Raw genomic sequence first — 27,430 nt, 5'->3', positions numbered from 1 at the left:
TCGAGGCGATCAGCCTGTGGCACTGCTTAGGTGTTATGGAAGCCCAGGTTGCTTTGATAGCGGCATTCAGCTCATCTGCATTGTTGGGTCTGGTGTCTCTTGTCTTCCTCTTGACAATTCAATGTGTGTTGCGTCACTTCCGATGCTGCGTGTTGCGTCACTTCTGGTGCTGCGTGTTGCGTCACTTCCGATGCTGCGTGTTGCATTACTTCCGATGCTGCGTGTTGCGTCACTTCCGATACTGCATGTTGCGTCACTTCCGGTGCTGCATGTTGCGATACTTCTGATGCTGCATGTTGCGTCACTTCCGGGCCTGCGTGTTGCGTCATTTCCGGTGCTGCGTGTTGCGTCACTTCTGGTGCTGCGTGTTGCGTCACTTCCGGTGATGCGTGTTGCGTCACTTCAGGTGCTGCGTGTTGCATCACTTCCGGTGATGCATGTTGCGTCACTTCGGGTGCTGCGTGTTGCGTCACTTCTGGTGCTGCGTGTTGCATCACGTCCGGTGCTGCGTGTTGCGTCACTTCCGGTGCTGCATGTTGCGATACTTCTGATGCTGCATGTTGCGTCACTTCCGGGGCTGCGTGTTGCGTCATTTCCGGTGCTGCGTGTTGCGTCACTTCTGGTGCTGCGTGTTGCGTCACTTCCGGTGATGCGTGTTGCGTCACTTCCGGTGCTTCGTGTTTCGTTACTGCCGATGCTGCGTGTTGCGTCACTTCTGGTGCTGCATGTTGCCTCACTTCTGGTGCTGTGTGTTGCGTCACTTCAGGTGCTGCGTGTTGCATCACTTCCGATGCTGCGTCACTTCCGGTGATGCATGTTGCGTCACTTCCGGTGCTGCGTGTTGCGTCACTTCTGGTGCTGCGTGTTGCATCACTTCCGGTGCTGCGTGTTGCGTCACTTCCGGTGCTGCATGTTGCGATACTTCTGATGCTGCATGTTGCGTCACTTCCGGGGCTGCGTGTTGCGTCATTTCCGGTGCTGCGTGTTGCGTCACTTCTGGTGCTGCGTGTTGCGTCACTTCCGGTGATGCGTGTTGCGTCACTTCCGGTGCTTCGTGTTTCGTTACTGCCAATGCTGCGTGTTGCGTCACTTCTGGTGCTGCATGTTGCCTCACTTCTGGTGCTGTGTGTTGCATCACTTCAGGTGCTGCGTGTTGCGTCACTTCCGATGCTGCGTCACTTCCGGTGATGCATGTTGCGTCACTTCTGGTGCTGCGTGTTGCATCACTTCCGGTGCTGCGTGTTGCATCACTTCCGGTGCTGCATGTTGCGATACTTCTGATGCTGCATGTTGCGTCACTTCCGGGGCTGCGTGTTGCGTCATTTCCGGTGCTGCGTGTTGCGTCACTTCTGGTGCTGCGTGTTGCGTCACTTCCGGTGATGCGTGTTGCGTCACTTCCGGTGCTTCGTGTTTCGTTACTGCCGATGCTGCGTGTTGCGTCACTTCTGGTGCTGCATGTTGCCTCACTTCTGGTGCTGTGTGTTGCATCACTTCAGGTGCTGCGTGTTGCGTCACTTCCGATGCTGCGTCACTTCCGGTGATGCATGTTGCGTCACTTCTGGTGCTGCGTGTTGCATCACTTCCGGTGCTGCGTGTTGCATCACTTCTGGTTGCCATACAGCCACGTCTCGACCTCTTTCATCATTACAGCTCCATTCAGGGATTGGCTGTACCGCACGGCAACTATCTCTATATATATATATATATATATATATATATATATATATATACACACCTCCATATGGTAATGAGATAATCACCAGCACATGCACTAACGCCGTGTCCCTGCAGCCACGATAAGCACAGCCTTTATACCGCAGTAAGCAGTAAAAAAAAAAAATAAAAACCCTAATATAACTTAACGGTCATTTTTTTTTTTCTTTACGCATTGCATTATTTTTCATTACATTTCTTTAAATATGATTGAAGCAAATAGTATTATGTCTTTTTTTTATTGCCATCTTGATAACCTAATGTTCAGGGGTTGTAAATCTTTAAAATAAAAAAGTTCCTCAGAATTGTGAGAGAATCGTCATCTTTATTCTAAGCAAAAAAAAATATGATTCCCATTTTATCCAGAATCGTGCCGTTCTAACATCTAATGATTGATAAATTGCTATGTATTACATTTTTGGTTTTGGGATTGATACCGCTTCAGTGTTACTGACAGATGGCATCATTCACAGTATGTCATTTTCTATCTTGCCCAGAGTTCCCGCTTAAATCAGTTTGAATTTTCCACAAGTGGTGGTGCGCGGTTAAAAAATAGTCCCTCTAAGAAGTTACGTTTGGAGGCTCCATAACAAAGGTTATTATTATTAAAGCTTTAAGGCAGTCATGTCCAAAGTCCGGCCCACGGGCCAGTTGCGACCCGTCCTTTAGTTCCATACGGCCCCCAGAGACACCGCTGACGTTTGTCAATGTCTTTCTCTGAGACATCTCACATCCCCGCCCGGATGCCGATGCGTTGGCTCCGGGGCGGGGCCTCTGGCCTCCCTCGGCAGCTCGGCTGCTCCCAAGTCCCGCCGAGTCCCGCTCCGCCCCCCGCTCTGCTCTATCTGGCTGGCACCGCCCACAACGGCGCGGGAGTGCAGAATGAATTTGAAAACTGCATTCCTTCTCTCCTTCACCGCACAGCCACACAGCCACCTGTACAAGCCGACCAAGGATCTTGTGGAGCTGACCGAGGAGGTGTCATCTCTAAAATTCTACTGCCTGTTTATGTAAGTGTGATTTTATTCATAAAGCACTGATGCTTTTTATTTTATTTCATATATATATATATATATGAGGGTGAAGTAATCAATCGTTATGTGATTACCTATAGCGCTTGCCAAAAATATTTAAACCAGTGGTCTTAACACTGTAAAATCAGACTTATAAATGTGCATACATAACCCAGTGATCAATTATAAATATTAATATAAAAAATAGGTACACTTTAAATATAAATAAATATACAGTATAGATTAATTTGCGAATTCATATATGGTGCAAAAATTCATAAAATTGTGTCAAAGTTCATATATAAAAAAGTTCATTATTTTAAAGTGACGTGACTCCTTGATAGTGAATATTCAGGTAAATAAATAAAAAGTGCACAGTGAAAAGTGCTCGGTGCTGCTGTAATAAATCTTCCACTCTATCCCTGGTGTCAATCCTTGTGCTCCACTGTGACAAAAATAGAGAGATTTCAAACTCACCAGATTGCGTGGGCCCTATGTGCCTTACGATACTAGGACCACCAGAGCTTTGTGACCCCCAGGGTCTGGGTAGGTTCCCTCCAGGTGGGTGCTTTCTCCTATAGCAACGTTCCTCCTGTCGCCAACTTCCAGTCAGGGATGTTTATGAAAGAAAGGAGAGTCTGGATAGTGTAGTACCGTTTTCCAAATGGTTTTATTGCACAATATCCAGGTGAGCCATTTACAAAGTCCCAATAGGAATAAAAACAGTAAAAGCTGTAAAACTCCAAAGAAAATCAGGATAAAATTTGATAAAACGCCGTCACTATTGTGAGCTACGGTGTGGAAAGTGGCACTTCCGGTTTGCGTTCTACCGGGCTCAAGTGACGTCACGACGTGCGTTCCACCTAACGCGTTTCGTCATTGGCTAGACGTCTTCAGAGGTGGAGCTACTCGTCTTACAGAGCCTTTAAGTACCGGAGTTACCGCTCTTCACCCCGCCCCATATTGTTATGGCCGGAAGTATGGCATACGATCGTGTCCCCATCACATTATTGGCCGCCATTACTTCCGTAGTGCTACACATACCATTCTGTGTTTAAACAGAAGTTAATTGTGACAACCTTTATCTGTATTAATTATATAATGCTAATAAGTATATACTGGCGCTTTGAACTTGATAATTCACATTGTACACATATGCAAATATATAGATTTATAAATTACCACTCATTTTGCCCAATATAATAACAATTTCTTATCAATACATACATTAATTTTAATATGAATTATTAATATATATCCTTAGATTAAAATTGTATATGTTATTACATTTAAAAAAGGCTAAAATGCAATATATGTTTATATTTTAAGATTATATTAAATTTTATTATTAAAAAAACCTTTTTAGCTCATACATGGATAGTTTTGTTTGTGTGTGGACATATGTTCATATTTAGTATTTTTATTTGGAGGAATTACACAATACAGTACTAGGGAAATATATAAATCATATATTAGTGGTGAATTTCCCTAATTCTTTTCTTAATTTTATATAGGTTAAGATTAATAAATAGTGGTTAAAAATTAATAAATAATATTGGTTACTATTTTTATTAGGGGTTAGAAGGGGTTTTCAGTTTTTTATTTGTTAAAAAAGTTTGAAATATCCAATAAATTTCGTTCCACTTCATGATTGTGTCCCACTTGTTGTTGATTCTTCACAAAAAATTACAGTTTTATATCTTTATGTTTGAAGCCTGAAATGTGGCAAAAGGTCGAAAAGTTCAAGGGGCCGAATACTTTCGCAAAGCACTGTATATACACATATAAATTTTTTTAGCAGACACCCTAGAGAATAAAATGGAAATCGTTACAATACTTTGTCACACCGTATTTGCGCAGCAGTCTTACATTGTTTTGGGAAAAAATACACTTTTTTGAATTAAAAAAATAAGAAAACAGTAAAGTTAGCCCAATTTTTTTCTATAATGTAAAAGATAATGTTATGCCGAGTAAATAGATACCCAACATGTCAAGCTTTAAAATTGTGCACGCTCATGGAATTTTGACAAACTTTGGTATTTTAAAATCTCCACAACGCCTTAAGAATTTCGACAGGTTACCAGTTTAGAGTTACAGAGGAGGTCTAGGGCTAGTATTATTGCTCTCACTCTAACGATCATGGCAATACTTGTCAAACCAATCTCTTAACATTCTACGAGGAGGTGAGCTGTGAGCTGGATAGGGACAGACCAGTGGATGTGGTTTACCTAGATTTCGCTAAGGCGTTTGATACAGTTCCCCATAAGCGCTTAATTTATAAAAATAAGGTCTGCAGGTATCGACAGCAGGGTTTGCTCTTGAATACGGAACTGGCTAAAAGGGCGTGTCCAAAGGGTGGTAATAAACAGCGCATACTCAGACTGGTCTGAGGTAGTAAGCGGGGTTCCCCAAGGCTCAGTCCTGGGACCAACCTTGTTCAATTTATTCATAAACAGCATTGAGGACGGGATCAGTAGTATGATATCAGTTTTTGCAGATGACACAAAATTGGCCAGGGCAATAACTGCACAGCATGAAGCAGATATCCTACAGAATGACCTGAACAAAATAACGGAGTGGGCAACGACATGGCAAATGAGGTTTAATGTGGAGAAGTGTAAGGTTTTGCACTTGGGGACTAGAAACATAAAAGCACAATACACTTTGGGGGGGGGGGGGGGGTGGGACTTTGGTGGAATCAAAAATGGAGAAGGATCTGGGAGTCTTGGTTGATGATAGATTAGGCAATAGCATGCAATGTCAAGTGGCAGCTGCCAAAGCCAGCAGAATATTAGCATGCATAAAGAAAGGGATGTATTCCAGAGATAAAACTATAATCCTTCCACTTTATAAAACTCTGGTCCGACCGCATCTGGAGTATTCTGTCCAGTTCTGGTCGCCAGTCCTCAGGAGGGATGTGTTGGAGCTGGAGAGAGTCCAGAGAAGGGCAACTAAACTAATTAGGGGATTGGAGGACCTTAAAGAGGAAGTAAACTCCCCCCAAAAAAACGAGGAAAAAAAAGCCCTGTAAAGAAAAAGGCATAATGAGCTAGTATGCATCGCATACTAGCTCATTATGTAGTACTTACCTTAAAACGAAGCCCCCGCCGTGCCGCCACCTCAGCGACAGGACAGCGACATGTCCGGCCGTCCTGCTTCCGGGTTCGCGTCCTCCGGCCATCTGATTGGCCAGAGGCACGATTACGGCACTGAGCTCTGAAGGAACGGCACGGGTGGCCGTTCCTTCAGAGCGCCTGCGCCGATGACGTCATCGGCAGTAGGCACTCTAAATATCTCCTAAACGGTGCAAGTTTAGGAGATATTTATAGCACCTATAGGTAAGCCTTAATATAGGCTTACCTATAGGTATATAAAAGTTTGTGAGGTGGGTTTACAACCTCTTTAACTATGAAGAGCGTCTGCAATCGCTCGATTTATTCTCCCTGGAGAAGAGATGCCTGAGGGGGGACATGATAGCAATTTATAAATATCTCAATGGGGATCTCAGCTTAGAAAAAAAGCTGTTCAGTCGAAGGGATTGCATGAGGACTCGGGGGCATACAATGTGATTAGAGGAGAAGCGTTTTAACCTCAGGCAACGTGGGGGGTTCTTTACTGTTAGGGCTACAGGATTGTGGAATTCTCTACCACAAGAGGTGGTTTCTGTGGGAAGTATGGTGGCTTTCAAAAGACTCTTAGACGTACATCTCAAGGATCAGAACATTCAGGGGTATGTGAGATGATTACAGCCACACACCTACACAGGTTGAATTGGATGGACTATTGTCTTTATTCAACCTCACCTACTATGTAATATGTAATACCTTACATGTGTGGTTTGAACACCGATTACATATGTGGGTGCGACTTACATATGCGTTCACTTCTGCGTGCGAGCTCGGAGGGACGGGTCGCTTTTAAATTTTTTTTTCTTATTTATTTTACTTTTTATTTTTACACTGTCCCCTTAAAAAAAAAAAAAAAAATGTATATATATCACTTTTATTCCTATTACAAGGGATTTTTACATTCCTTGTAATAGGAATAAAAGTGATACATTCTTTTTTTTTTAAAAGCAGGACAGATCCTCTTTAATGTGAGATCTTGGGTCAAAAAGACCTCACATCTCACATCTACACTTAAAAACAAAAACTAAAAAAAAAAATTATATCATTTTTTTTTTTCTGCAAGAAAAAAAAATTGACCCTTTTAAGGCTTTTGGGAGGAAGCGACATATGACGTCACTCTGGTCCTCCAAGGCCATAGAGAGCCAGCTTGTCCTCACTTGACTTCCTGCCTAGGACTACAAGAGACTGGATCATTTTCCCTGCTACCGAGGGCTCCGGTAAGCGGGGAAAACGACCGGGAATCGGCAGGAAAGGGGGGCCACCTCTACAGCCGCCCATAAAAGTGATCTCGCAGCGAATCCACTGCTGGGACCACCTTTATGTATAAGAGAAGCGCCCGTCCTGTAAGAAAATACCGGGGTTATGGCAGCTATCTTCTGCCATAACCCCGGTATTTAACGTCAAAGTACCGACGTAAATACACGGTGGGCGGTCCGGAAGTGGTTCTGTTAGACCCAAAAAAAACTGGAGCTCCACTTTAAGAGAATCATTTCCAACAGAGTTGCTTCTCTCCAGTTCTATACTTTGTTGCGAATTGTCAGGTTACAAGTTTTGTATGTTTTTGCTCCTTTATGTAACTGTTGTATTTTCTGGGTGAGAGTTTACACCCGCAACCCTGAACTTTGAACCCTTCCTGTATCTATGGACAAGTTATCGGAGAGGATTGTTTTAGGCTTATTTCCAATAAGTGTTGACACAGATCACTCTGCCTTTCAGTTAAAGCAGAACTCCGGGATCGGCAAAAAAATCCCCCATTAGTACCCCCCCCCCCTACACAAAACACTAAAGAATTATTACTGTAGCGCCCTCCTAGGTAGGTGCTAGTGAGACAGTATAGTTTTTGGCTCTGTCTGCCTATCAGATGAGCAGCAGGCAAATTCTTTATTGCTTTCTGCCTATCAGAGAGCAGTGGCGACCCGTCCGTTGGGGGCGCAAGGGCGCCGTCCCTCCTATCAATGCGTCCGCCCCCCTAGTCTACATGCAGGGCGCTGGACGCATGGATTCCAATGGGTTTTTTTTTTTTTTGAAGCACGTGATTAGGCTCTAATAGGCTTCGAAAAAAGGTGGGCTCGCGGCGCAGAGCACTGCGCCCTGAGCCCACCCAGTTGTGTGACAATAGCGAATGAATATTCGCTATTATCACACTGATTCTCCTCCCAGACAATAAGGAAGTGGGTCCTGAGACCCGTTTCCCGATTGGCCAAAAGGAGAGGCCATGCTATTGGCCAAGGAGGAGGAGGAGGAGGGAGGAGATACAAGGGAAGCCAATCGCCGCCTGCCCTCCATGTCAGTCCAGGTTGAGTGAGCTGGTGACGGGGGGGGTTGTTATTGTGTGCGAGCTGGTGCGGGCAGGGGGGGGGGGAGTGTATGGTGTGGTCCGTCTGCCACCCCCCCTCCCCCGACCCATGGAGCACCAGCTTCCACTACCAGAGAGCAGGATCTGTGAGTGAGGTCTGCTCAGTGTGCTCAGTATGATATTTATTGAGTCTAGAGTGTTTCACACTGGTCCATTAGGGAGGCATATTGGAGTGAGAGGAAACCTGACCAATGAGCACACAGGCTTTGATACAGTCCCGGTAATTGGCAGAGACTAGCTGTCTCTGTGCATTATGGGATACTGTAAAAAAGCCAGGAGCACATGTGCCCTGGGGTCTTTGGCTGGGTAGCAGAGTCCCGGAGGGAGGGTGGCAGCTTCCTCCTCCTCTGCAGTGGTGGCACGTGGTCGCAGGCGGTCGGCCTGGGGACCAGAGGAATGGAACTTAACCCAGAGGTCCAGGAGAGCTGACTGGAGGGGTAGTGACACTGGAGACCCTCAAAAAACAGTATAGTGAGTAAAGGGGATCATGTCTAGGGGCCTGACCTGATGGGGGCCACCCTGGTGTAGGATAGTCAGAGGACAGGTGACAGTGTGTCGAGTGAAAGGGGATACTAAGAGATACTGAAGATAATCAAGTCTATCAAATCATCTCTATAGAGACTTATTCCAAATTCACCTAGTGGCAGGGTGAAATAGCAACCTGGCTGCATCGCATGTAAGGAGTCCTCAACCATTGTGAATAGTTAGATCTGGAGTATCCCACTGTATAAAAGCCAGGAGCACATGTGCTGTGGGGTCTTTGGCTGGTGAGCAGAGTCCCGGAGGGAAGGTGACGGCTGCCTCCTCCTCTGTAGTGGTGGCCCGTGGTCGCAGGCGGTCGGCCTGGAGAACGGAACTGAACCCAGATGTCCAGGAGAGCTTACTGGAGGGGTAGTGACACTGGAGACCCTCGAAAACAGTATTGTGAGTACAGGGGATTGTGTCTAAGGGCCTGACCTGAGGGGGACCACCCTGGTGTAGGATATTCAGAGGATGGGTGTCGGTGTATTGAGTGAAAGGGGATACTAGGAGAGTATCCTGAAGATAATCTAGCCTATCAAGTCATCTCTATAGAGACTTATACCAAATTCACCTAGTGGCAGGGTGAATCAGCAGCCTGGCTGCATCGCAAGTAAAGAGTCCTCAACCATTGTGAATAGTTTGATCTGAAGTATCCCACTGCTTCCTTCTCCCATCCCTAACTTAAATAAAACACCAAAAACAAACTCATACCCCTGGACTGATCATTGACTGAGCCGAGAAGCAAAGTGTTAACCTGCACATGCTGGAGTCGGTAAGGGTAACCCAGGGGAAACCGTAAGTGTGAAATCTGGCAGCCCTCAAGGGGGCAGTGCTACATTACATTTGTGAAATTAACTAAGTATATAAAATCAGCGCTAAAAAACACAGAAATGCATATATAAACACACATCATCTGGGGACCCCGTGAGTTCCTTTTACCTCCAAACTGTATCGAGCTTAACTGTGAGTTACTACATATTTTTTAATAAATGTATACTTTGATTTACTACACTATGGAGTTGCCTATTTGCTTTCCATGAGCTGATTGCTGCCGTTGTGGAGGATCCTTTATCATTTGGAAGTAATCCATCCCCTGTACTGAGCTAACCATCATCCCTGTGGATCTATCTCATTCTGGGATTAATTTGAATGCAATTATTACCCTGCATTAAGGTGAGCGGCCATTGCACCTATCAGTGGCGGCCGGTGCGTCGGGGGCGCAGGGGCGCCCCCCCCTATCCATGCGACCGACCCCCTAATCTGCATGCAGGGGCGCCGGACGCATGGAGTTCAATGGGGCTTTTTTTTTTTGCATCACCTGATTAGAGCCAGAGGCTCTAATAGGCTGCAGCAAAGGGTGAACCCGGGGCGCAGAGCAGTGCGCCCCGAGCCCACCCATTGTGTGACAATAGCGAATGAAAATTTGCTATTGTCCCACGAATCCTCCTCCTGGCCAATCAGGGAGCGAGTCTGATACGTGCTTCCTGATTGGCCGCAAGGCACACCCCATGCCATTGGCCGAGGAGGAGGTGGGAGGCAGGAGCGGGAGGACTCGAGGAGACGCCGGGGGATTGAAGAGAAGCCGCCGCCGGGACATTGAGGAGAAGGCGCCGCTGCGGTTGCTCCAGGTAAGTGCACTGGTCTCGGGGGGGGGGGCACACTGCATTGAAGGGGGCATGTACACTAGTCACTGCATTAATGGGGGCATGTATGCTGGTCACTGAATTGAAAGAGGGCATGTACGCTGGTCACTGCATTGAAAGGGGGCATGTACGCTGGTCACTGCATTGAAAGGGGCATGTACGCTGGTCACTGCATTGAAAGGGGGCATGTACAATGCTGGTCACTGCATTGAAAGGGGGCATGTACGCTGGTCACTGCATTGAAAGTGGCATGTACGCTGGTCACTGCATTGAAAGGGGGCATGTACGCTGGTCACTGCATTGAAAGGGGGCATGTACGCTGGTCACTGCATTGAAAGGGGCATGTACGCTGGTCACTGCATTGAAAGAGGGCATGTACGCTTGTCACTGCATTGAAAGGGGGCATGTATGCTGGTCACTGCATTGAACGGGGCATGTATGCTGGTCACTGCATTGAAAGGTGGAATGTACGCTGGTCACTGCATTGAAAGGGGCATGTACGCTGGTCACTGCATTGAAAGGGGGCATGTACGCTGGTCACTGCATTGAAAGGGGGCATGTACGCTGGTCACTGCATTGAAAGGGGCATGTACGCTGGTCACTGCATTGAAAGGGGGCATGTACAATGCTGGTCACTGCATTGAAAGGGGGCATGTATGCTGGTCACTGAATTGAAAGAGGGCATGTACGCTGGTCACTGCATTGAAAGGGGGCATGTACGCTGGTCACTGCATTGAAAGGGGCATGTACGCTGGTCACTGCATTGAAAGGGGGCATGTACAATGCTGGTCACTGCATTGAAAGGGGGCATGTACGCTGGTCACTGCATTGAAAGTGGCATGTACGCTGGTCACTGCATTGAAAGGGGGCATGTACGCTGGTCACTGCATTGAAAGGGGGCATGTACGCTGGTCACTGCATTGAAAGGGGCATGTACGCTGGTCACTGCATTGAAAGAGGGCATGTACGCTTGTCACTGCATTGAAAGGGGGCATGTATGCTGGTCACTGCATTGAACGGGGCATGTATGCTGGTCACTGCATTGAAAGGTGGAATGTACGCTGGTCACTGCATTGAAAGGGGCATGTACGCTGGTCACTGCATTGAAAGGGGGCATGTACGCTGGTCTCTGCATTGAAGGGAGCATGTACGCTGGTCACTGCATTGAAAGGGGGCATGTACACTGGTCACTGCATTGAAAGGGGCATGTATGCTGGTCACTGCATTGAAAGGGGGCATGTATGCTGGTCACTGCATTGAAAGGGGGCATGCACGCTGGTCACTGCATTAAAAGGGGCATGTACGCTGGTCACTGCATTGAAAGGGGGCATGTACGCTGATCACTGCATTGAAAGGGGGCATGTACGCTGGTCACTGCATTGAAAGGGAGCATGTATGCTGGTCACTGCATTGAAAGGGGGCATGTACGCTGGTCACTGCATTGAAGGGGCACGCTGGTCACTGCATTGAAGGGGGCACGCGTGTCACTGTTTTGAAAGGGGGCACACTGGTCACTGTGCATTGAAAGGGGGCACGCTGGTCTCTCTGCATTGAAAGGGGGCACGCTATACCTTAACCACTTAAGCCCCGGAGGATTTGGCTGCTAAACGACCAGGGGGTATTTTGCGATTCGGCACTGCGTGATTTTAACGGACAATTGCGCGGTCGTGCGACGCTGTACCTAAACGAATTTGGCGTCCTTTTTTTCCCACAAACAGAGCTTTCTTTTGGTGGTATTTGATCACCTGTGCGATTTTTTGATCATGCGCTATAAACAAAAAAAGAGCGTAAATTTTGCAAAAATAGCAATATTTTTCAATTTTTTTTATATGAAATTCCCCCCCAAATAAATGTAAAAATCAAAATTTTTTAACATTTTCGGCAAATTTGTTTTATGCTACCTATGTTTGGTAAACAAAATTACAATAAGCGTATTTTGATTGGTTTGCGCAAAAGTTATCGCGTTTACTAACAAAGGGAAAGATTTTTGTCATTTTTGTTGTTTTTTTTTTTTTTTAACGCGTAATGGCGGCAATCTGCGATTTTTTTTTTGCGGTACTGCGACATTGCGGTGGACAGATCGGACCCTTGACTGACATTTTTGACACTTTTGGGGTTACCAGTGACATTTCTACAGTAATCAGTGCTATATATATGCACTGTTACTGTAAAAAAACACTGGTAGTGAAGGGGTTAACTTTATTTGAGAGGGAGGGGCTGTGTGTGTCCCTAGGGGCGTGCTTTCTACTGTGATTGGCTGTGGCTTCAGCTGTATGCAGAGTGATCAACGGTTCTACATAGTAGAACCGTATGATCATCTCTCATACACAGGGGAGAATGACAGGCAGCTTGTTTACACAAGCCGTCTGACTTTCTCCCTCTCCCCCGCCGATCGCAGAGTGGCCGGCGGACATCGGGTCCGCTGGTCACACGCGGGGGGGTCCGTGACCACGCGGCAGCGCGCCTCAGGGGGCGCGCGCTCGCTCCCTAGACCCTCACAAGCAAGCGACGTAGACCTACGTCAGTTTGCCTGTGAGGGGCTGACCGCCGATGTAGATAGTCGTGCGGCGGTCGGCAAGTGGTTAATAACTGAAGGCCCCTTTCACACTTTTGCAACCTCAAAGTCATGCAATTTTTTACAGCGTTTTTTGCCGCAAAGCAATGCCTATTACATTTTTCTGTTTGCGCACCCCCCCCCCCCCCCCCCCAAAATTTTGAGCACCAGCCACCACTGCCTATAATAATAATGGTTTGCTGGTTTCCTGGGATCTTCCTCCTATTTTTGCACAGAAGACACTTGTTTCTTTATTTGATGATCATCATTAACCAATATGGATGTTATAGACACTGACTTTCATATTTTTTATATTTCCTGATTTTTCCATATATTTGTGGTTTTTCACTGTGAGATTTATGTTTGGATTATTTTTTCTTACACTCAGTGCACTATGTATGTTATGTGATGATTTTTTATTCTGATTTTTTAAGTGTGTTTCATTTGTCAGCACATACCTGCACATAACCCTATCTTATTTATATACTACTCGTATGGCATTTATATGTTTTTTATCTGTGTACTTTTATCGCTGATTTTATATACTTAACCGCTTCCGGAACACCCGTCGCAGATATACTGCGGCAGGCAGCCCCTCCTGCACGAACCGGCGTAGGTATACGTCGGTCGCACGCAGGCAGCTAGGGGGCGAGCGCGTGCCTCCGGTGGCACGCTCCCGCCCCCACTCGTCAGCTGGGACTCCGATGCACAGGGCGGTCGGCTCTGATTGCCGCCTGATACCCGTGATCGCTCCCCGCTGAGAGAGAAGTTCTTCTCCCTGGAATGATCACAGAACGCCTGGGATCCTTCTATATAGGATCACAGGTCTCTATGGTCATTTCACAAGCCCCACTCCCATACAGTTAGAAACACGCCCCTAGGTACACATTTAACCCCTCGATCACTTACTGTGTTAACCCCTTCCCTACCAGTGTCATTATTACAGTAACAGTGCATATTTTTAGCACCGATTACTGTAGTAATGTCACTGGTCCCCCCAAAAAGTGTCAGAAATGTCAGTTAGGGTTCGATCTGTCCGCCGCAATGTCGCAGTTCCACAAAAAAATCGCAGATCGCCGCCATTACTAGTAAAAAAAACAATAAAAATGACATAAATCTTTCCCCTAGTTAGTAGACGCGATAACGTTTGCGCAAACCAATCAAAATACGCTTATTGCGATTTTATTTACCAAAAATATGTAGCAGAAAACAAATTGGCCTAAAATGTTAAAAAAAATTAATAGCAGAATGTGAAAACTATTGTTTTTTTTTTTTTTTCCAGAATTGTCGCTCTTTTTTTGTTAATAGCACAAAAAATAAAAATCTCACAGGTGATCAAATACCACCAAAAGAAAGCTCTGTTTGTGGGGAAAAAAGAACATCAATTGTATTTAGGTACAGCGTCGCACGACCGCGCAATTGTCTATTAAATTAACACAGTGCCGAATCGCAAAATATGGCCTGGTCATTAAGGGGGCAAATCCTTCCGATCCAGAAGTGGTTAATTACTTCATGATTTATTGTATGTGTTGACACTACAAAAAATGTGGCTACTATTATTCTGCTCTACACAGTCATTATATATCTTTATCTACTCTCTCACTGGTTAGCGCATTGGTTCATTGTCTCCTTACATTTCTGAAATTCCTTACCATTGAAGAGAAAAGTTGAATTGAATTTTGAGCTCTCTAAGTCTTGGTTCACAGGGGCGACCTGTCAGGCGACTTAGTCCCCTGACAAAGAGAAAAGATATGCCTGTGCTCAAATCCAAATAGCTTGTACATGTATTTAACCACTTAGGCCCCTTTCACACTTATGCGACCTAAAGGTTGCGCGATTTTACCGCAATTTTTTTTTATGCGATTTTGACTGGACTTGAAGCAATGCCTATGGACCTCATAACGCATTAAAATTGGCCAAAAATAGTGCAGTAGTTCACTACTTTGAAGTCGAACAGATATGAACGGTACTCATTGGAAACCATGGAGTACGACTTGTCGTGCGACTTTGCAGTCCCAAATTGCAGGACAGGTTGCACAAGTGTGAAAGGGGCCTTAAAGCGGAGTTCCAGCCTCAAATACCTTTTTTTAACTAAAAATACCCATATAATACTAATACATCGCCCTTTACAGAACTGCTATTCTCATACTTACAAGGTGTACAGTATTGGATTTTAGTCAAATACGTACTTTTAAAAACGCTGTCTGGGTGCGGCCATCTTGGATGTGGGCAACTGAAGCCACAGTGTAATCTGCTGTGTCCTTCTTCCTGATTCCAGGGAGTGTTCTGGGAGTTCCTCCTGATTCCAGGGAGAGTTCTGGGAGTTCTTCCTGATTCCAGGGAGAGTTCTGGGAGTTCTTCCTGATTCCAGGGAGAGTTCTGGGAGTTCTTCCTGATTCCAGGGAGAGTTCTGGGATTTCTTCCTGATTCCAGGGAGTGTTCTGGGATTTCTTCCTGATTCCAGGGAGTGTTCTGGGAGTTCCTCCTGATTCCAGGGAGAGTTCTGGGAGTTCTTCCTGATTCCAGGGAGAGTTCTGGGAGTTCTTCCTGATTCCAGGGAGAGTTCTGGAAGTTCTTCCTGATTCCAGGGAGAGTTCTGGGAGTTCCTCCTGATTCCAGGGAGAGTTCTGGGAGTTCTTCCTGATTCCAGGGAGAGTTCTGGGAGTTCTTCCTGATTCCAGGGAGAGTTCTGGGAGTTCCTCCTGATTCCAGGGAGTGGTCTGGGAGTTCTTCCTGATTCCAGGGAGAGTTCTGGGAGTTCTTCCTGATTCCAGGGAGAGTTCTGGGAGTTCTTCCTGATTCCAGGGAGAGTTCTGGGAGTTCTTCCTGATTCCAGGGAGAGTTCTGGGATTTCTTCCTGATTCCAGGGAGTGTTCTGGGAGTTCTTCCTGATTCCAGGGAGTGTTCGGGGAGTTCTTCCTGATTCCAGCCTCCTGGGAGTGATGACAAACAGCTCCCAGGATACAATGCAAAGGCGGAAGTGATGTCGGTGGCCGTGGCCACAGAGGGGGGAGAAGGAGGAAGTACAATCAAAAATGCCCTGAAAATAAGGTAAGGGACCCCCGAAAAAATTTTAGAATGCCCAATTGTTGATCAGCATAGCGAGCACTCCAGGAATCACTAAAGTTGCAAAATAGGCCGGAACTCCGCTTTAAGGACCGGGCCTATTTCTGACACATGTTGTTTACAAGATAAAAATCAGTATTTTTTGCTAGGAAATGACTTAGAGCCCCCAAACATTATATATATATACTTTTTTTTTGCGAAGACTCTGGAGAATAAAATGGCCGTTGTTGCAATATTTTTTGTCACGCAGTATTTGTGTAGCGGTCTTTTAAATTCAATTTTTTGGGAAAAAATACATTTCACTGAATTTAAAAAAAAAACTAATAGTAAAGTTAGCCCAATTTTTTACCTTCAATACATTTTTATTAGAATAAAAATATGTAACAAAACTATGTAAAAAGATTACAGCGATATAAAGGGTATCACATAAAAGGTTTGTTACCACTTATTACAATAAATTGTAAGGTTGTCAATTACATACGAGACCAAATGATTTGAAACAAAAGAACACATAGTGTTCAAAAACAATTATGAGGTGTGGCCAGTTTACAAATAATGAAAAAAATGATCATATACATATGCTGGTAAGCACAAAGGAGTATATAATTAATTAACATCACGTATTTATTAACATATCCATGGTAGTTAACATCAGTACATATAAATGCAAAAACAGTAGACAAACATACAAAGTATGTATATACGGAGAATAGTCTGATAAAACCATATACAATGGAAAAGGCAATAGAAGAATTATGCAAAGAAATATGTGGTTAAAATAAATAAATAAACAATGATTGGATGCATGATGGAGTTAGTAAATATAGATTGCCTCATAGGCTCGGATGCCTGATGGAGTTGGCAGATATAGATTGCCTCATAGTCTCAACCCGTTTCGTCAAAAGAGTTTTCACTTCCTCAGGAGCAGACATTCTTCTGATATCTAAAAGAACATATATATATATATAAGTGATATTGCATCCAATGAAAAAGTATATTTGGAATATTGGGTAAGAATGTAACTTACACAAGGGTATTAGCTGTCAATGAGGCTATGAAACACCCAGAAATAAGTCCAAAATAGGAACTGAGAGAGCGTTAACCTCCGCGCAAGACCAGAGCGCAAGGTCCATGTAAACAGTAAAGATCTCCAAAGTGGGTCTTGAGAGGCTCTGCTTGATAGTCGAGTAAGGCTGTATAAAAATATCAAACCAGTTGTATAGATAGGAAACCATAAAGTTGTATTAGTAAAATAGGCGGACCCAAGACCAAAATACCAGGAGAAAGTAACAAAATGTGTGCAGCTGTACCTCAGTCAGCCCAGGTAGAGTGATAAATGAAGCATTAGTGGAGATGTAGGACCAAATGATAATAAACAAAAACTATCAATGAATATGGAACTTAAAGGAGTTAATTCAGAATTCGCTTAGTCGTTAGCAAACAGATCAGCCCAACCATACCCGGTTATAGAACCCTGATCGAAAAAGCTGCTAATAATATTGTCCCAAAGGGTAACTATCCGGGAAGGCATCAATGCGCCAACTGAACTGAACTAGAACAAACGATTAGCATAACCTGCATTTTTCGAATGTTGAACTTAAAGGTAACCAGAAAAGAGAACAATTGCTTTTGTGTGGTAAGGTATTGATGCCGAGTGATACCCAAAGGAGGTTAAAACTTGGCCAGAAGGCCAGAAAGACATAGAGTGGAGAGGTGAAAGGAGAGGTGAAAGGAGAGAAAGAAGGGAAGGGGGGAAAGGAATCGCAAAAGGGCAGCCGGTCTCCAGAGGGGAATAGTAACTACACTTGCCGACCGCCGCACGACTTTATACTGCGGCAGTCAGCCCCCTACAGGCAAAGTGACGTATGGGTACATTGCTCACCCAAGAGCCTGTAGGGGGCGAGCACACGCCACCGCCGGCGCGCTCCCGCCCCCGCTCGTTCCCTGCCTAGCCCGCGCGTGTGACCGGCGGCTCCGATGTCCGCCGGCCACTTGCGATCTCCCTCAGGAGAGGGAGAAAGACAGAAGGCTGATGTAAACACAGCCGTCTGTCATTTTCCCTTAGATCATCACAGAGGCTATGCGATCCTACTATGTAGGATCATATGTCTCTGTGATGATCTAACAAGCCACGCCCCCTGACAGTTAGAATCACGCCTCTAGGGACACACTTAAACCCTTGATCACCAATAAAGTTAACCCCTTCCCTGCCAGTGCCATTTTTACAGTAACAGTGCATATTTATAGCACTGATTACTGTAGTAATGTCACTGGTACCCCCCCAAATGTGTAAAAAATGTCAGTTAGGGGTCTGATCTGTCCACCGCAATGTCGCAGTCCCGCAAAAAAATCGCAAATCGCTGCTATTACTAGTTAGAAAAAAATAAAAATGACATAAATCTTTCCCGTGGTTAGTAAACGCAATAACTTTTGCGCAAACCAATCAAAATACGCTTATTGCGATTTTTTTTTTTTTACCAAAAATATGTACCAGAAAACAAGTTGGCCTCAAATGTTAAAAAAATTTGATTTTTACATTTTTTTTTGAGAATTTCATATAAAAAATGTGAAAAATATTGTTATTTTTTCAAAATTGTCGCTCTTTTTTTTGTTTATAGCGCAAAAAATAAAAATTGCACAGGGGATCAAATACCACCAAAAGAAATCTCTATTTGTGGGAAAAAAAGGACGTCAATTTGATTTGGGTACAGTGTCGCACAACCGTGCAATTGTCTGTTAAATTCAAGCAGTGCCGAATCGCAAAATAGGGCCTGGTCTTTGAGCAGCCAAATCCTCCGGGGCTTAAGTGGTTAAGACCAGGGATCAGTGATATTCCTACATATGTAGCCCAAGATTCACAAATTTTTTCAAATTTCGATACCGTGTTTGTAAGTATGCTAACCATTTTTTCTTGGGTCATAATCCACGTGATCTTATTCCTTATTTTCCACGTCGAAACCGTATGCTGTTTCCAGGCACCTGCAATAGAAATCTTAGTCCCTAGTAGTATAAAGAAAATCAACTGTTGGGTATGTTTTGGGATGTTAGGAATATGTGAATTCAAGAGGGCAACAGTTGCTTGTCTAGGAATCCTGTGGTTCGTGACCTTGTATATCATATGAAAGATCTTGTTCCATGTGCTTCTCAGTTTTGGGCATTCCCACCAAACATGTAGCATAGAACCAGTCAGCTGGAATCCTCTAAAACAAAGGGGTGAGGAGGAAGGGTACATTTTATGTAATCTAGTTGGTACTATATACCATTGGGTAATAACCTTTACCCCGGCTTCGATCAGAGACACGTTTCCGATCGGGAACATGCTCTACCCCATTCATCCACTTCCCATGACTCCGCTAAGTCTGATTCCCAAGCCTTCATGTAAGGCAATTTTTTGGGATCGGAAACCAGTGACGAGTAGATCAAGTTAGCCCAATTTTTGTTGTATATTGGGAAAGATGACGTAATGTCGAGTAAATAGATACCTAACATGTTACGGTTTAAAATTGCGCACACTCATGGAATACCGACTAAATACAGTACTTAAAAATCTCCATAAATGACACTTTAAAATTTTTTAATGGGTACCAGTTTAGAGTAAGGGTCTATGTACACGGGACGTTATTAAAAGTCGCTTTGAATGCTGGAATTTTTAGGACGTTTGAAACGTCCGTTCGGTCGCGTTTGTACCCGCGTTTAGCGGGCGTTTGCGGGCGTTTCCGTTTAGAACTGTTCCTAGAGGTCAAAAAAATGATTCCCCTTTAAAATGGTAAACCGCGAACGCCAAACGCGTTCAGACGCGTTCGGTCGCATTTTTGCGTTTGAAACGCCGGGAAACACACGTTCGAACGCAAATAATTGCGTTCTAAAAAAAGTCCCTGAACGCAACTGCCCGCAAATGACCGCAAACGACCTGGTGTACATGGACAGATAAGATAAAATGTAGATGGGTTCAGGGGCTTCTAAAAAAAACGCCCAACTGCTCCTAAACGGCCATTTCCAGCGTCCCTTGTACATGGAGCCTTACAGAGGAGGTCTTTAGCTAAAATTATTTCTCTCGCTCTGACGATCGCAGCAATACCTCACATGTGTGATTTGAACACCATTTTCATTTGCGGGTGTGACTTACATATGCGTTTTATTTCGTGCACAAGCTCACGGGGATAGGGGCGCTTTAACCGGTTCTGGACCGCCCACCGCCAATTTACTGCGGCAGGGCGGCCCTCCTGTGTGAAACAACTTAGACCTACGTCGGTCGCGCACCTGCAGCCAGGGGGGCGAGCGCGCCCCGGCTTCGCGCGCCAGCCCCCACTCGGCAGCGGGGACTCTGATGCACGGGGCAGGCAGCTCCGATTGCCGTCTGACACCCGTAATCGCTCCCTGCTGAGAGAGAAGAACGGTCAGCTGTTGTAAGCACATGCAGGGCGCCGGATGCATGGATTCCAATGGGTTTTTTTTTTTTAGCTGAAGCACATGATTAGAGCCAGAGGCTCTAATAGGCTGCGCCCGCACTGCGCCCTGAGCCCACCCAGTTGTGTGACAATAGCGAATGAATATTCACTATTGTCACACGGATCCTCCTCCTGGCCAATCAGGAAGCGGGTCCTGAGACCCGTTTCCCGATTGTCCGAAAGAAGAAGCCATGCCATTGGCCAAGGAGGAGGAGGAGGGAGAAGACGCAGGAGACCAAGGAGGAGCCGCCACCGCTTATGCCTGCCTGCCCTCCAAAGGTTCAGAGTGAGTGAGCCGGCGAACGAGGGGGGTTATGGTGTGCAGGCTGGTGTGGTCGGGGGGAGGGGGTCTGCTGTCCCCCCGACGCATGGAGCACCAGCCACCCCTTTTCATTCCCTTACTTAATTGAATGCCCATAATGACTGGCCGGTCTTTTTCTCTTCTCTACATGTGCCTATACCCTCTTGCCTCTAAACTGCTATTACAGCAGATGTTTGCTTCATATAACCTATTACCAGCACTATTTTTCCCTTTATTTTCTATAACACTCCGATAGACAGTAGACAGTGACGACATAACATATAACCACCAATCAATACAGTTCCATTCAGGGGAGTAAAATAGGTACCCTTTGTCCTGAAAATGCCTTACCAACCAAGAAAGTCTGATAACCCCAATGTAAGGAAAAGGCTTACCTCAGCCGGCTGATTATCAGAAGTTCCCAACTCGTCTCAAGCTCCTCCTTTCGGATTCTCAGGGTCACCTGTAAATTCCCCCTTTGGCAAGGCTCGCCATCTGTTCTGGACATTTTATAGATAGGCAACACCTATCCTCATATTTATTAGTGGTTCCAAATAATAACTACTGCAGTAGGGAACAGACACAAATAGATACACTCCGCATCTTTCCATATTAACTGTTCTGTTTTATTTGATGCAGTTGAAGGCTTTTATACACAACATGATTATATAGGTATCACATTAATATTACAATTGTACTTTTATGGTAATGTTGCACATATGCTGAAAGTATGGTCAATAATTCCAATGTGTGAAGGGATCGGACCGGGTGAAACCAGAATTATTTTTATTGAGAAGTTTCTGCAATTACAAGGACATGAGTGAGGTATGATGACCTTTTAATCTGGTGGACAGCAACTGCTATTCTGTTCATACATACTATTACATAACTATATATATATATTAATATCAACATTCTGATATACAGGAATAACATCCTCATAGAAAATAATAACCAATTAACCATGTGCTGAAATGTTGTTACTACTTCTGCATCACAGTGGTCTCATAATACAATCTAATATAAGATATAACAACAAAACACTATAATAACCACATTCCTGGTACACTGTAATCATGTGATGCGACAGTGTGACCCACTAACATTTGTGCAGTATGTTATTCAATCACACAGTAGTGACAGGAGCCTTTACTGATTACAGGGATGTAAATTAAATGAATTTTGCCCTGTTTATAGCCCTAAATATACTCCTTCTTACATGCAATTACAAGGACATGAGTGAGGTATGATGACCTTTTTATCTGGTGGACAGCAACTGCTATTCTGTCCCCCAGGAACAAAAGGTCTAACTTTTTAGTTCCTCCCATGCCTTGCTTGCAGTTGAACTTTGTGCTTTGTGCTGCCATCTACTGGTAAAATTAAAAGAAATGCCATAAAACGGAAATGTGTTGTTTTTTATGGGATACCCGACATCCCTTACAGTAACAAGGGGCGTAACATAGGCAGGCTAAATCTTATCAGGATTTGAAAGAATGCAATTGTAATGAAAACAATTAGTGCCGTGTGCAATACATACAAAATAAAATACAATAATATACAGGATGTACAAATTTCCTTTACATACATAATTTGATACTTCCAGGTTCTGGGGCACATGCGCGCCACCCGCGACCCGCTCCCACTGTGATTATACACAGCGGAGCCCAGCGCGGGTACCACGGACTTGATGTCCACCTGTCCCTGCCGATTAGACGGTACAGAGGCAGAATGACATTCTGCCTAAATAAACCAGGCAGATTGACGTTCTGTCAGAGGGGAAGGTACTGATCCTGTGTTTCTGCTAAGCAGGGATACGGATTGTTGCCTTCCCCTAGTCAAAGCACCTCCCACACAGTTAGTAAGCACAACTTAGGCATACGTTTAACCCTTTGATCGCCCCTGATGTTGACCCCTTCCCAGCCAGTGCTCTTAGTACAGTGACAGTGCATATTTTTAGCACTGATCACTGTATTAGTATCACTGGCCCCCAAAAAGTGTCAAAGTTGTCAGTTAGGTGTTCGATTTGTCTGTCGCAATATCGCAGTCCTGCTTTCGGTCGCTGATCGCCACCATTGCTAGTAAAAAAAATACATAAATACATTAAAAAACGAATTAAATAACTCTTAGTTTGTATAACCATTGCGCACACCAATCAATATACACTTTTTGGAATTTTTTTTACCAAAAATATGCAGCAGAATACATATCGGCCTAAACTGATGAAGAAATTAGATGTTTACATTTTTTTATTGGGAATTTTTTATAGCAAAAAGTAAAAAATATTGTTTTTATTTTTTCAAAATTGTCTGTCTTTATTTTGTTCATAGCACAAAAAATAAAGGCTGCACAGAGGTGATTAAATACAACCAAAAGAAAGCTCTATTTGCAGAAAAAAAAAAAGACAAAAAATTTATTTGGGTACAGCGTCGCACGACCTCACAATTGTCAGTCAAAGTATCGCAATGCCGTAATGCAAAAAATGGCCTGGTCATAAAAGGGGGGTAAACCTTCCAGAGCTGAAGTGGTTAAGGTATAACAAAAGGCAAAAAAAACCTTCTACTTTTAAATGAAGGTCAGGGTAATATCTCAGTCCACAGAGTTGCCCCTTACATCAGAGTCTGCAAGGTTCCCATTTACAGTGTAAGGGGGAACTTTGCGGTCCCTTATGTAAAATAGAACACTGTGGTCTGTGATGTAAAGGAGAAGTCAGTGGAGTCTGATGTAAGGGAGAATGCTGCGGACTCTGGTGTAAAGCAAAAATCTGATGTAAGGGGGGTCTCTGGTCACCAGAGCCCCCACCTTACACAAGAATCCACAGAGCTCCCCTTTACATCAAAGCCCACAGAGTTCCCACTTAAATCAGACTCCAGAGCTCAGCTTTACATCAAAGTCCGCAAAGTTCTCCCTTACATTAAAGCTTCCCTTTACTCAGAGTGCACAGGGTTCCCCCTTAGAGTGTAAAGGGGAATGCTATGGACCCTGATGTAAAGGGAGACTCTGATTTATAGGAGAACACTGTGGACCCTGATGTATGTGGGAACTCAGATGTAGAATGCTGTGGACCATGATGTAAGGGGGAATGCTGAGGACTCTGGTGTAAAGGGGAACTCTGATGTAAGGTGATCTCTGGTCACCAGAGCCCTCCTTTACATAAAAGTCTACAGCATTCCTCCTTACATCATTGTCCACAGCGTTGCCCTTTACATCAAATGTATCAGGGCCTGGCAGTGCACTCAGTGACAGTGGTGACTAGTCTATGCAGTACACAGAGGTTTTATCTGAACATGTGTTACCATATCCAAGCCCTTCTCCCAGTGTACACAGCTCCCTCTTACCTACGGAAACTGTTTATCCCCTTGGTGGTGTTGCAGTCCGGTATTTTGTCCCCTGTATCCTCAGGTTCTTCAGGCAGCACTCCCTGTCCAGTGGAGCAGCACCAAAGCTACCATGTTCGCTGGCCCCAGGGCCAGCTCTCTTTTTTTATCCCTGGGCAGTGCTGGGGGGATGGTGGGCAGTGTGCAGCAGGTCTCTCAGCTAGGCTGTGCTCATGAGGGCAGGAAGGGGGAGTGGAGCAGACACATGGCTTCATGCACCTTGCTGCTGTTGCTGCTGTTCTCCAGTTGAACAGTCCTCCCCCATCCCACACTCCCACTCTCGGCTTCTCCTCATACAATTTGTAAACGGTATCAAGAGGGTGCCATGATGTTACTGGGTGCTGGCTTGTCTGGGCCCCCTTGCCCGAGCCTTCCAGAGCCTGCCCAAGTTTGCCAGAGGCTGGCCGGCTTCAGAACTGTCTCTTGACTCCTGGCTATTGCGCCTCTGACCCCTGGGTTAGACTTCCTGTCTCCAAGATGGGAGCTGTCATGAAATTAGAATATCATCAAAAAGTTAATTTATTTCAGTAATTCGATTTCAGTCATCACTGACTGTGGAGTCAAGTTTGCATTTCATTTGGAAATGAAGGTCCCAGAGTCTAGAGGAAGAGTAGAGAGGCACAGAATCCAAGTTGTATGAGGTCCAGTGTGACATTTCCACAGTCAGTGATGATTTGGGGAGCCATGTCATCTGCTGGTGTTGGCCCACTGTGTTTTATCAAGTCCAAAGTCAGTGCAGCCCTCTAGTAGGAAATTTAGAGCACTTCATGCTTCCCTCTGCTGACCAGCTTTATGGAGATGCTGATTTCATTTTCCAGCAGGACTTGGCACCGCCCACACTGCCAAAACTACCAATACCTGGTCACATGATCATGCTATTACTGTGCTTAATTGGCCAGCAAACTCGCCCGACCTAAACCCCATAGACAATTTGTGTAGGATTGTCAACAGGAAGATGAGAGTCACCAGACCCAACAATACAGATGAGCTGAAGGCCGCTATCAAAGCAACCTGGGCTTCCATAACACCTCAGCAGTGCCACAGGCTGATCGCCTCAATGCCACGCCACATTGATGCAGTAATTCATGCAAAAGGAACCCCAACCAAGTATTGAGTGCATCCTATACTGTACATGGACAGACTTCTCACTAAGCCAACATTTCTGTATTAAAAATCCTTTCTTTTATTGGTCTTATGTAATATTCTAATTTTCTGAAATACTGAAATTTGGGGTGTGCTGTAAGCCATAATCATCAAAATTAAAAGAAAGAAATGCTTGAAATAAATCACTCTGTGTGTAAAACTTGTATATAATATATGAGTTTCACTTCTTGAATTTAATTACTGAAATAAATTAACTTTTTGATGATATTCTAATTTTATGAGATGTACCTGTATTAGCTCTAGGGGAGGGATTCCCCTATGTGTGGATGGAGGAATCAATTCACTTTTTCATTCAATCCACTGGTTGAACCAAAAAAAAAAAACAAGCATCATTTATCGCCTGCCTTACTTTGATCACATTGGACAGAGTTGTTCAGTGGTCAGGCTACTATATACTCTTCACAAGCACACAAGCATTAAAGCAGAACTTCATCCATTCTAGCAAGATCCTCTGTCAATGTCATGCATGATCTCACAAATGCCGTTGGGGGGTCACCGTATGAGGAGGCAGAGATATGTGGTGTGCAGGCATTCTGTGGGGATCTCTGGCAGAGACATGTAGCAAGTCTGTACATGTGCTGGATGTCCATTAAAGATGGCAGCACTAGAGAAGAGTGACTTAAGGAGAACATCTGCTTCAAGCAAGACAGAGCTGGACTCCATGGTGTAGGTATTATGTATTTTGAGGGGGGGGGGGTGAAGCTTAAGGGTCCATACACAGTGGCTTAACTGGTTCCCGACCACCCGCCGCTTTTCTACTGCGGCAGTGCGGCTCTCCTGCATGAAATGACATAGGAATAAAAAAAACATATGACAGGCGCTTGGCCACACAATAAAACACAAGTCCATATAATGTCCAATAAATATAAATGGATAAAATTGAATAAAATAGGACAGGGGGGGAGACATGGAAAATCCAGCAAATAGGGCAGCCGTCCAGAACCAATAAGCCAAGGGTTCTCCAAACTGAATGCAAAAAAAGAAAGAGAGAGGCGCCTCTAAGTGCAGACTATAAAAAACACATTTATTGGATAAAAATATGCACTCACATTTGTGCGTGTGTAAATAACATCTATCAAGAACCCTCCTGGGAGATTCCAAGATGGATCGGTTGGAGAGAGGTCATCCAGTCCGTGCTGCCAACTCTAGGGGACCGGTCTCCTCTTCACCGCAGCCGGCAGTAACGGCGAAGCTGGAGCGGAAGCGTCCTTAGATTGAAAGCGAGGCTTGGTCAGCGGGAGCATGTGGATGACGTCACAGGAATGCGACGCGTTTCCGAGCGTGCGTGCTGCAGTCAGGCAGGCAGCCGCGCTCCTTCTTCAAAGCAACAGAGACAGGAATACAGCAGAACAAAATACTAGCCTTATATAACAATCGGAGGGGGAGGAAATGCGGAAGTGATTGTTCTTTTGAGTATAACAAAATAAACAGTGGGATGTGAAGATAATATAAAAATAAGACTAAGATTAAAGTTAAAGAAATGAAAGTGAAAACTAAAAAGAATATGAAAATGAAAATAAAAATAAATGTAAAAATAAGAATAAATCAAAAATAAAAATAAAATTAAAATAAAATAAAAATAATATTAAATTGAAGATAAATGTAAATATGAAGATAAACTTAAATAAAAATGATGGAAATAATGAATTAGTAAATCAGTAATAAGGGATGGATTAATAGAAAATAATGAACAATTAACATTGTAAATAAGAAGGACAATTAGTATGATAAGGATAATAATAGATATGTGACAATTAAAAACAATAATAAAAATAATAATAATAATAATAATAATAATAATAAATATGTGACAATTAATTATTTTTTATTTTTTTTTAAATATTATTATTGTTTTTAATTGTCACATATCTATTATTATCCTTATCATACTAATTGTCCTTCTTGTAAGTATATATACACATATATAGGTGTGAAAGTAGCAGAAACCTATGCTTGCGCTAATGAAATAATTAACACCCATTTGGCTTCTCTGCTATAACACCTATATGTGTGTATGTGTATAAATACATATAAGTGTGTGTGTATATATATATATATATATACCCCTATACAGAAGTTCAGATGTTTTGCCTGCCTCCAAAGACCCCAAAAAGATGCCCAAAAAAACACCTGCTGCAAAAACACACC

The 27,430-nt window shown here is 44.2% G+C and overlaps 1 protein-coding gene across 1 annotated transcript in view; it reads left to right on the top strand.

Annotated features, from left to right (window-relative positions):
• The window catches only part of LOC309555532 (cytochrome P450 2C20-like), a 95,302-nt gene that overhangs the window by 746 nt on the left and 67,126 nt on the right, over positions 1-27,430 (top strand). The gene's annotated exons all lie outside the window — the stretch shown is intronic.

The sequence above is a fragment of the Pelophylax lessonae genome (genome assembly GCF_965119305.1).
Source record: "Pelophylax lessonae genome assembly, chromosome: 5".
Taxonomy (NCBI): domain Eukaryota; kingdom Metazoa; phylum Chordata; class Amphibia; order Anura; family Ranidae; genus Pelophylax; species Pelophylax lessonae.
The sequence above is the reverse complement of the archived record's forward strand: the minus strand, read 5'-3'. Positions and strand labels throughout refer to the sequence as shown.